This window comes from Lithobates pipiens, unplaced genomic scaffold (assembly GCF_037356315.1).
Source record: "Lithobates pipiens isolate NorthernLeopardFrog02 unplaced genomic scaffold, aLitPip1_a1.2 Scaffold_28, whole genome shotgun sequence".
In the NCBI taxonomy this organism is placed as follows: domain Eukaryota; kingdom Metazoa; phylum Chordata; class Amphibia; order Anura; family Ranidae; genus Lithobates; species Lithobates pipiens.
The window spans coordinates 166685258-166695257 of record NW_027507789.1 but is presented as its reverse complement, the minus strand read 5'-3'; the positions used below and the strand labels follow the sequence as shown (position 1 = coordinate 166695257).

The following is a 10000-nucleotide window of genomic DNA, read 5'->3' as shown; positions in this document are numbered from 1 at the left end:
GCATGCATTCACATTCTCTAGCTCCACTACCGCTCAACGTCTAGGACAAAAAATAACTTGTCTTGGAACCAAGCATAAAGGGCTCCAGAGCTCAGGGGTTAGAGCACTGGTCTTGTAAACCAGGGGTCGCGAGTTCAAACCTCGCTGGGGCCTACCTGCAAGGCTTGGTGACTGTATCTCAAATAGCAGCGTAATAAGAATTTTTCCCCAAGGGCACGTTAGGGTGGAAATGTTTGAAGGCCTCTAGATAATGAAATCAAAACGTTAGGATGACTTGACTTTCCGGAGTTCTTGAATTAGACAATATCTACTAGAAACACCCACTTTCTAATTCTGCATCCAAGGAAAAGTGCACTCGAAGCAAACAGCCATCTCTTGTTGACAGCAAAACGCTTGCTTTCTGCGTGTCTTTCTATTAAATCACTACTTTGCACTTTTAACATCCGGCTTTGTTGTTTCCTTCCAACGCTTTGGAAATAATGAGGGTAGCAATGAATGGTGACAAGGGTAAAGCTGCTTCTATCGCAATTTCTCCATCAAGTAACCTTCAGCGGATTTATTTTACGGGCACATTAGATCAACCTGTGAGCGTCGTCGGTATCGCAATTTCTCCATCAAGTAACCTTCAGCGGATTTATTTTACGGGCACATTAGATCAACCTGTGAGCGTCGTCGGTCTCACCGAACCCCAAGCATCACAGGTCAGGATGGCCGAGCGGTCTAAGGCGCTGCGTTCAGGTCGCAGTCTCCCCTGGAGGCGTGGGTTCGAATCCCACTTCTGACAGCTTTTAAGCTTTTCTTTGCATGCATTCACATTCTCTAGCTCCACTACCGCTCAACGTCTAGGACAAAAAATAACTTGTCTTGGAACCAAGCATAAAGGGCTCCATAGCTCAGGGGTTAGAGCACTGGTCTTGTAAACCAGGGGTCGCGAGTTCAAACCTCGCTGGGGCCTACCTGCAAGGCTTGGTCACTGTATCTCACATAGCAGCGTAATAAGAATTTTTCCCCAAGGGCACGTTAGGGTGGAAATGTTTGAAGGCCTCTAGATAATGAAATCAAAACGTTAGGATGACTTGACTTTCCGGAGTTCTTGAATTAGACAATATCTACTAGAAACACCCACTTTCTAATTCTGCATCCAAGGAAAAGTGCACTCGAAGCAAACGGCCATCTCTTGTTGACAGCAAAACGCTTGCTTTCTGCGTGTCTTTTTATTAAATCACTACTTTGCACTTTTAACATCCGGCTTTGTTGTTTCCTTCCAACGCTTTGGAAATAATGAGGGTAGCAATGAATGGTGACAAGGGTAAAGCTGCTTCTATCGCAATTTCTCCATCAAGTAACCTTCAGCGGATTTATTTTACGGGCACATTAGATCAACCTGTGAGCGTCGTCGGTATCGCAATTTCTCCATCAAGTAACCTTCAGCGGATTTATTTTACGGGCACATTAGATCAACCTGTGAGCGTCGTCGGTCTCACTGAACCCCAAGCATCACAGGTCAGGATGGCCGAGCGGTCTAAGGCGCTGCGTTCAGGTCGCAGTCTCCCCTGGAGGCGTGGGTTCGAATCCCACTTCTGACAGCTTTTAAGCTTTTCTTTGCATGCATTCACATTCTCTAGCTCCACTACCGCTCAACGTCTAGGACAAAAAATAACTTGTCTTGGAACCAAGCATAAAGGGCTCCATAGCTCAGGGGTTAGAGCACTGGTCTTGTAAACCAGGGGTCGCGAGTTCAAATCTCGCTGGGGCCTACCTGCAAGGCTTGGTGACTGTATCTCACATAGCAGCGTAATAAGAATTTTTCCCCAAGGGCACGTTAGGGTGGAAATGTTTGAAGGCCTCTAGATAATGAAATCAAAACGTTAGGATGACTTGACTTTCCGGAGTTCTTGAATTAGACAATATCTACTAGAAACACCCACTTTCTAATTCTGCATCCAAGGAAAAGTGCACTCGAAGCAAACTGCCATCTCTTGTTGACAGCAAAACGCTTGCTTTCTGCGTGTCTTTCTATTAAATCACTACTTTGCACTTTTAACATCCGGCTTTGTTGTTTCCATCCAACGCTTTGGAAATAATGAGGGTAGCAATGAATGGTGACAAGGGTAAAGCTGCTTCTATCGCAATTTCTCCATCAAGTAACCTTCAGCGGATTTATTTTACGGGCACATTAGATCAACCTGTGAGCGTCGTCGGTCTCACTGAACCCCAAGCATCACAGGTCAGGATGGCCGAGCGGTCTAAGGCGCTGCGTTCAGGTCGCAGTCTCCCCTGGAGGCGTGGGTTCGAATCCCACTTCTGACAGCTTTTAAGCTTTTCTTTGCATGCATTCACATTCTCTAGCTCCACTACCGCTCAACGTCTAGGACAAAAAATAACTTGTCTTGAAACCAAGCATAAAGGGCTCCATAGCTCAGGGGTTAGAGCACTGGTCTTGTAAACCAGGGGTCGCGAGTTCAAATCTCGCTGGGGCCTACCTGCAAGGCTTGGTGACTGTATCTCACATAGCAGCGTAATAAGATATTTTTCCCAAGGGCACGTTAGGGTGGAAATGTTTGAAGGATAATCTAGATAATGAAATCAAAACGTTAGGATGACTTGACTTTCCGGAGTTCTTGAATTAGACAATATCTACTAGAAACACCCACTTTCTAATTCTGCATCCAAGGAAAAGTGCACTCGAAGCAAACGGCCATCTCTTGTTGACAGCAAAACGCTTGCTTTCTGCGTGTCCTTCTATTAAATCACTACTTTGCACTTTTAACATCCGGCTTTGTTGTTTCCTTCCAACGCTTTGGAAATAATGAGGGTAGCAATGAATGGTGACAAGGGTAAAGCTGCTTCTATCGCAATTTCTCCATCAAGTAACCTTCAGCGGATTTATTTTACGGGCACATTAGATCAACCTGTGAGCGTCGTCGGTCTCACCGAACCCCAAGCATCACAGGTCAGGATGGCCGAGCGGTCTAAGGCGCTGCGTTCAGGTCGCAGTCTCCCCTGGAGGCGTGGGTTCGAATCCCACTTCTGACAGCTTTTAAGCTTTTCTTTGCATGCATTCACATTCTCTAGCTCCACTACCGCTCAACGTCTAGGACAAAAAATAACTTGTCTTGGAGCCAAGCATAAAGGGCTCCATAGCTCAGGGGTTAGAGCACTGGTCTTGTTAAACCAGGGGTCGCGAGTTCAAATCTCGCTGGGCCCTACCTGCAAGGCTTGGTGACTGTATCTCACATAGCAGCGTGTTAAGAATTTTTTCCCAAGGGCATGTTAGGGTGGAAATGTTTGAAGGATAATCTAGATAATGAAATCAAAATGTTAGGATGACTTGACTTTCCGGAGTTCTTGAATTAGACAATATCTACTAGAAACACCCACTTTCTAATTCTGCATCCAAGGAAAAGTGCACTCGAAGCAAACGGCCATCTCTTGTTGACAGCAAAACGCTTGCTTTCTGCGTGTCCTTCTATTAAATCACTACTTTGCACTTTTAACATCCGGCTTTGTTGTTTCCTTCCAACGCTTTGGAAATAATGAGGGTAGCAATGAATGGTGACAAGGGTAAAGCTGCTTCTATCGCAATTTCTCCATCAAGTAACCTTCAGCGGATTTATTTTACGGGCACATTAGAACAACCTGTGAGCGTCGTCGGTATCGCAATTTCTCCATCAAGTAACCTTCAGCGGATTTATTTTACGGGCACATTAGATCAACCTGTGAGCGTCGTCGGTCTCACTGAACCCCAAGCATCACAGGTCAGGATGGCCGAGCGGTCTAAGGCGCTGCGTTCAGGTCGCAGTCTCCCCTGGAGGCGTGGGTTCGAATCCCACTTCTGACAGCTTTTAAGCTTTTCTTTGCATGCATTCACATTCTCTAGCTCCACTACCGCTCAACGTCTAGGACAAAAAATAACTTGTCTTGGAACCAAGCATAAAGGGCTCCATAGCTCACGGGTTAGAGCACTGGTCTTGTAAACCAGGGGTCGCGAGTTCAAATCTCGCTGGGGCCTACCTGCAAGGCTTGGTGACTGTATCTCACATAGCAGCGTAATAAGAATTTTTCCCCAAGGGCACGTTAGGGTGGAAATGTTTGAAGGCCTCTAGATAATGAAATCAAAACGTTAGGATGACTTGACTTTCCGGAGTTCTTGAATTAGACAATATCTACTAGAAACACCCACTTTCTAATTCTGCATCCAAGGAAAAGTGCACTCGAAGCAAACGGCCATCTCTTGTTGACAGCAAAACGCTTGCTTTCTGCGTGTCTTTTTATTAAATCACTACTTTGCACTTTTAACATCCGGCTTTGTTGTTTCCTTCCAACGCTTTGGAAATAATGAGGGTAGCAATGAATGGTGACAAGGGTAAAGCTGCTTCTATCGCAATTTCTCCATCAAGTAACCTTCAGCGGATTTATTTTACGGGCACATTAGATCAACCTGTGAGCGTCGTCGGTATCGCAATTTCTCCATCAAGTAACCTTCAGCGGATTTATTTTACGGGCACATTAGATCAACCTGTGAGCGTCGTCGGTCTCACTGAACCCCAAGCATCACAGGTCAGGATGGCCGAGCGGTCTAAGGCGCTGCGTTCAGGTCGCAGTCTCCCCTGGAGGCGTGGGTTCGAATCCCACTTCTGACAGCTTTTAAGCTTTTCTTTGCATGCATTCACATTCTCTAGCTCCACTACCGCTCAACGTCTAGGACAAAAAATAACTTGTCTTGGAACCAAGCATAAAGGGCTCCATAGCTCACGGGTTAGAGCACTGGTCTTGTAAACCAGGGGTCGCGAGTTCAAATCTCGCTGGGGCCTACCTGCAAGGCTTGGTGACTGTATCTCACATAGCAGCGTAATAAGAATTTTTCCCCAAGGGCACGTTAGGGTGGAGATGTTTGAAGGCCTCTAGATAATGAAATCAAAACGTTAGGATGACTTGACTTTCCGGAGTTCTTGAATTAGACAATATCTACTAGAAACACCCACTTTCTAATTCTGCATCCAAGGAAAAGTGCACTCGAAGCAAACTGCCATCTCTTGTTGACAGCAAAACGCTTGCTTTCTGCGTGTCTTTCTATTAAATCACTACTTTGCACTTTTAACATCCGGCTTTGTTGTTTCCATCCAACGCTTTGGAAATAATGAGGGTAGCAATGAATGGTGACAAGGGTAAAGCTGCTTCTATCGCAATTTCTCCATCAAGTAACCTTCAGCGGATTTATTTTACGGGCACATTAGATCAACCTGTGAGCGTCGTCGGTCTCACCGAACCCCAAGCATCACAGGTCAGGATGGCCGAGCGGTCTAAGGCGCTGCGTTCAGGTCGCAGTCTCCCCTGGAGGCGTGGGTTCGAATCCCACTTCTGACAGCTTTTAAGCTTTTCTTTGCATGCATTCACATTCTCTAGCTCCACTACCGCTCAACGTCTAGGACAAAAAATAACTTGTCTTGGAACCAAGCATAAAGGCCTCCATAGCTCAGGGGTTAGAGCACTGGCCTTGTAAACCAGGGGTCGCGAGTTCAAATCTCGCTGGGGCCTACCTGCAAGGCTTGGTGACTGTATCTCACATAGCAGCGTAATAAGAATTTTTCCCCAAGGGCACGTTAGGGTGGAAATGTTTGAAGGCCTCTAGATAATGAAATCAAAACGTTAGGATGACTTGACTTTCCGGAGTTCTTGAATTAGACAATATCTACTAGAAACACCCACTTTCTAATTCTGCATCCAAGGAAAAGTGCACTCGAAGCAAACGGCCATCTCTTGTTGACAGCAAAACGCTTGCTTTCTGCGTGTCTTTCTATTAAATCACTACTTTGCACTTTTAACATCCGGCTTTGTTGTTTCCTTCCAACGCTTTGGAAATAATGAGGGTAGCAATGAATGGTGACAAGGGTAAAGCTGCTTCTATCGCAATTTCTCCATCAAGTAACCTTCAGCGGATTTATTTTACGGGCACATTATATCAACCTGTGAGCGTCGTCGGTCTCACCGAACCCCAAGCATCACAGGTCAGGATGGCCGAGCGGTCTAAGGCGCTGCGTTCAGGTCGCAGTCTCCCCTGGAGGCGTGGGTTCGAATCCCAATTCTGACAGCTTTTAAGCTTTTCTTTGCATGCATTCACATTCTCTAGCTCCACTACCGCTCAACGTCTAGGACAAAAAATAACTTGTCTTGGAACCAAGCATAAAGGGCTCCAGAGCTCAGGGGTTAGAGCACTGGTCTTGTAAACCAGGGGTCGCGAGTTCAAACCTCGCTGGGGCCTACCTGCAAGGCTTGGTGACTGTATCTCAAATAGCAGCGTAATAAGAATTTTTCCCCAAGGGCACGTTAGGGTGGAAATGTTTGAAGGCCTCTAGATAATGAAATCAAAACGTTAGGATGACTTGACTTTCCGGAGTTCTTGAATTAGACAATATCTACTAGAAACACCCACTTTCTAATTCTGCATCCAAGGAAAAGTGCACTCGAAGCAAACAGCCATCTCTTGTTGACAGCAAAACGCTTGCTTTCTGCGTGTCTTTTTATTAAATCACTACTTTGCACTTTTAACATCCGGCTTTGTTGTTTCCTTCCAACGCTTTGGAAATAATGAGGGTAGCAATGAATGGTGACAAGGGTAAAGCTGCTTCTATCGCAATTTCTCCATCAAGTAACCTTCAGCGGATTTATTTTACGGGCACATTAGATCAACCTGTGAGCGTCGTCGGTATCGCAATTTCTCCATCAAGTAACCTTCAGCGGATTTATTTTACGGGCACATTAGATCAACCTGTGAGCGTCGTCGGTCTCACTGAACCCCAAGCATCACAGGTCAGGATGGCCGAGCGGTCTAAGACGCTGCGTTCAGGTCGCAGTCTCCCCTGGAGGCGTGGGTTCGAATCCCACTTCTGACAGCTTTTAAGCTTTTCTTTGCATGCATTTACATTCTCTAGCTCCACTACCGCTCAACGTCTAGGACAAAAAATAACTTGTCTTGGAACCAAGCATAAAGGGCTCCATAGCTCAGGGGTTAGAGCACTGGTCTTGTAAACCAGGGGTCGCGAGTTCAAATCTCGCTGGGGCCTACCTGCAAGGCTTGGTGACTGTATCTCACATAGCAGCGTAATAAGAATTTTTCCCCAAGGGCACGTTAGGGTGGAAATGTTTGAAGGCCTCTAGATAATGAAATCAAAACGTTAGGATGACTTGACTTTCCGGAGTTCTTGAATTAGACAATATCTACTAGAAACACCCACTTTCTAATTCTGCATCCAAGGAAAAGTGCACTCGAAGCAAACGGCCATCTCTTGTTGACAGCAAAACGCTTGCTTTCTGCGTGTCTTTCTATTAAATCACTACTTTGCACTTTTAACATCCGGCTTTGTTGTTTCCTTCCAACGCTTTGGAAATAATGAGGGTAGCAATGAATGGTGACAAGGGTAAAGCTGCTTCTATCGCAATTTCTCCATCAAGTAACCTTCAGCGGATTTATTTTACGGGCACATTAGATCAACCTGTGAGCGTCGTCGGTCTCACCGAACCCCAAGCATCACAGGTCAGGATGGCCAAGCGGTCTAAGGCGCTGCGTTCAGGTCGCAGTCTCCCCTGGAGGCGTGGGTTCGAATCCCAATTCTGACAGCTTTTAAGCTTTTCTTTGCATGCATTCACATTCTCTAGCTCCACTACCGCTCAACGTCTAGGACAAAAAATAACTTGTCTTGGAACCAAGCATAAAGGGCTCCAGAGCTCAGGGGTTAGAGCACTGGTCTTGTAAACCAGGGGTCGCGAGTTCAAACCTCGCTGGGGCCTACCTGCAAGGCTTGGTGACTGTATCTCAAATAGCAGCGTAATAAGAATTTTTCCCCAAGGGCACGTTAGGGTGGAAATGTTTGAAGGCCTCTAGATAATGAAATCAAAACGTTAGGATGACTTGACTTTCCGGAGTTCTTGAATTAGACAATATCTACTAGAAACACCCACTTTCTAATTCTGCATCCAAGGAAAAGTGCACTCGAAGCAAACAGCCATCTCTTGTTGACAGCAAAACGCTTGCTTTCTGCGTGTCTTTCTATTAAATCACTACTTTGCACTTTTAACATCCGGCTTTGTTGTTTCCATCCAACGCTTTGGAAATAATGAGGGTAGCAATGAATGGTGACAAGGGTAAAGCTGCTTCTATCGCAATTTCTCCATCAAGTAACCTTCAGCGGATTTATTTTACGGGCACATTAGATCAACCTGTGAGCGTCGTCGGTATCGCAATTTCTCCATCAAGTAACCTTCAGCGGATTTATTTTACGGGCACATTAGATCAACCTGTGAGCGTCGTCGGTCTCACCGAACCCCAAGCATCACAGGTCAGGATGGCCGAGCGGTCTAAGGCGCTGCGTTCAGGTCGCAGTCTCCCATGGAGGCGTGGGTTCGAATCCCACTTCTGACAGCTTTTAAGCTTTTCTTTGCATGCATTTACATTCTCTAGCTCCACTACCGCTCAACGTCTAGGACAAAAAATAACTTGTCTTGGAACCAAGCATAAAGGGCTCCATAGCTCAGGGGTTAGAGCACTGGTCTTGTAAACCAGGGGTCGCGAGTTCAAATCTCGCTGGGGCCTACCTGCAAGGCTTGGTGACTGTATCTCACATAGCAGCGTAATAAGAATTTTTCCCCAAGGGCACGTTAGGGTGGAAATGTTTGAAGGCCTCTAGATAATGAAATCAAAACGTTAGGATGACTTGACTTTCCGGAGTTCTTGAATTAGACAATATCTACTAGAAACACCCACTTTCTAATTCTGCATCCAAGGAAAAGTGCACTCGAAGCAAACGGCCATCTCTTGTTGACAGCAAAACGCTTGCTTTCTGCGTGTCTTTCTATTAAATCACTACTTTGCACTTTTAACATCCGGCTTTGTTGTTTCCTTCCAACGCTTTGGAAATAATGAGGGTAGCAATGAATGGTGACAAGGGTAAAGCTGCTTCTATCGCAATTTCTCCATCAAGTAACCTTCAGCGGATTTATTTTACGGGCACATTAGATCAACCTGTGAGCGTCGTCGGTCTCACCGAACCCCAAGCATCACAGGTCAGGATGGCCGAGCGGTCTAAGGCGCTGCGTTCAGGTCGCAGTCTCCCCTGGAGGCGTGGGTTCGAATCCCAATTCTGACAGCTTTTAAGCTTTTCTTTGCATGCATTCACATTCTCTAGCTCCACTACCGCTCAACGTCTAGGACAAAAAATAACTTGTCTTGGAACAAAGCATAAAGGGCTCCAGAGCTCAGGGGTTAGAGCACTGGTCTTGTAAACCAGGGGTCGCGAGTTCAAACCTCGCTGGGGCCTACCTGCAAGGCTTGGTGACTGTATCTCAAATAGCAGCGTAATAAGAATTTTTCCCCAAGGGCACGTTAGGGTGGAAATGTTTGAAGGCCTCTAGATAATGAAATCAAAACGTTAGGATGACTTGACTTTCCGGAGTTCTTGAATTAGACAATATCTACTAGAAACACCCACTTTCTAATTCTGCATCCAAGGAAAAGTGCACTCGAAGCAAACAGCCATCTCTTGTTGACAGCAAAACGCTTGCTTTCTGCGTGTCTTTCTATTAAATCACTACTTTGCACTTTTAACATCCGGCTTTGTTGTTTCCTTCCAACGCTTTGGAAATAATGAGGGTAGCAATGAATGGTGACAAGGGTAAAGCTGCTTCTATCGCAATTTCTCCATCAAGTAACCTTCAGCGGATTTATTTTACGGGCACATTAGATCAACCTGTGAGCGTCGTCGGTATCGCAATTTCTCCATCAAGTAACCTTCAGCGGATTTATTTTACGGGCACATTAGATCAACCTGTGAGCGTCGTCGGTCTCACCGAACCCCAAGCATCACAGGTCAGGATGGCCGAGCGGTCTAAGGCGCTGCGTTCAGGTCGCAGTCTCCCATGGAGGCGTGGGTTCGAATCCCACTTCTGACAGCTTTTAAGCTTTTCTTTGCATGCATTCACATTCTCTAGCTCCACTACCGCTCAA

At 46.0% G+C, this 10000-nt stretch overlaps 11 non-coding genes across 11 annotated transcripts; all 11 read left to right on the top strand.

The window, feature by feature from the left end:
- The first annotated feature begins 701 nt into the window (after window positions 1–701).
- Window positions 702–784, top strand: TRNAL-CAG (transfer RNA leucine (anticodon CAG)). The gene has a single exon. It is a non-coding gene; the product is annotated as a tRNA-Leu (tRNA).
- A 719-nt stretch (window positions 785–1503) lies between these two features.
- Window positions 1504–1586, top strand: TRNAL-CAG (transfer RNA leucine (anticodon CAG)). Its single transcript has one exon. It is a non-coding gene; the product is annotated as a tRNA-Leu (tRNA).
- Window positions 1587–1684: 98 nt separating this feature from the next.
- TRNAT-UGU (transfer RNA threonine (anticodon UGU)) lies at window positions 1685–1757 on the top strand. The gene has a single exon. It is a non-coding gene; the product is annotated as a tRNA-Thr (tRNA).
- Window positions 1758–2227: 470 nt separating this feature from the next.
- On the top strand, window positions 2228–2310 carry TRNAL-CAG (transfer RNA leucine (anticodon CAG)). The gene has a single exon. It is a non-coding gene; the product is annotated as a tRNA-Leu (tRNA).
- A 98-nt stretch (window positions 2311–2408) lies between these two features.
- On the top strand, window positions 2409–2481 carry TRNAT-UGU (transfer RNA threonine (anticodon UGU)). Its single transcript has one exon. It is a non-coding gene; the product is annotated as a tRNA-Thr (tRNA).
- A 472-nt stretch (window positions 2482–2953) lies between these two features.
- TRNAL-CAG (transfer RNA leucine (anticodon CAG)) lies at window positions 2954–3036 on the top strand. The gene has a single exon. It is a non-coding gene; the product is annotated as a tRNA-Leu (tRNA).
- Window positions 3037–3758: 722 nt separating this feature from the next.
- On the top strand, window positions 3759–3841 carry TRNAL-CAG (transfer RNA leucine (anticodon CAG)). Its single transcript has one exon. It is a non-coding gene; the product is annotated as a tRNA-Leu (tRNA).
- A 719-nt stretch (window positions 3842–4560) lies between these two features.
- On the top strand, window positions 4561–4643 carry TRNAL-CAG (transfer RNA leucine (anticodon CAG)). The gene has a single exon. It is a non-coding gene; the product is annotated as a tRNA-Leu (tRNA).
- A 641-nt stretch (window positions 4644–5284) lies between these two features.
- TRNAL-CAG (transfer RNA leucine (anticodon CAG)) lies at window positions 5285–5367 on the top strand. Its single transcript has one exon. It is a non-coding gene; the product is annotated as a tRNA-Leu (tRNA).
- Window positions 5368–6991: 1624 nt separating this feature from the next.
- Window positions 6992–7064, top strand: TRNAT-UGU (transfer RNA threonine (anticodon UGU)). Its single transcript has one exon. It is a non-coding gene; the product is annotated as a tRNA-Thr (tRNA).
- A 1453-nt stretch (window positions 7065–8517) lies between these two features.
- On the top strand, window positions 8518–8590 carry TRNAT-UGU (transfer RNA threonine (anticodon UGU)). Its single transcript has one exon. It is a non-coding gene; the product is annotated as a tRNA-Thr (tRNA).
- The last annotated feature ends 1410 nt before the right edge of the window (window positions 8591–10000 follow it).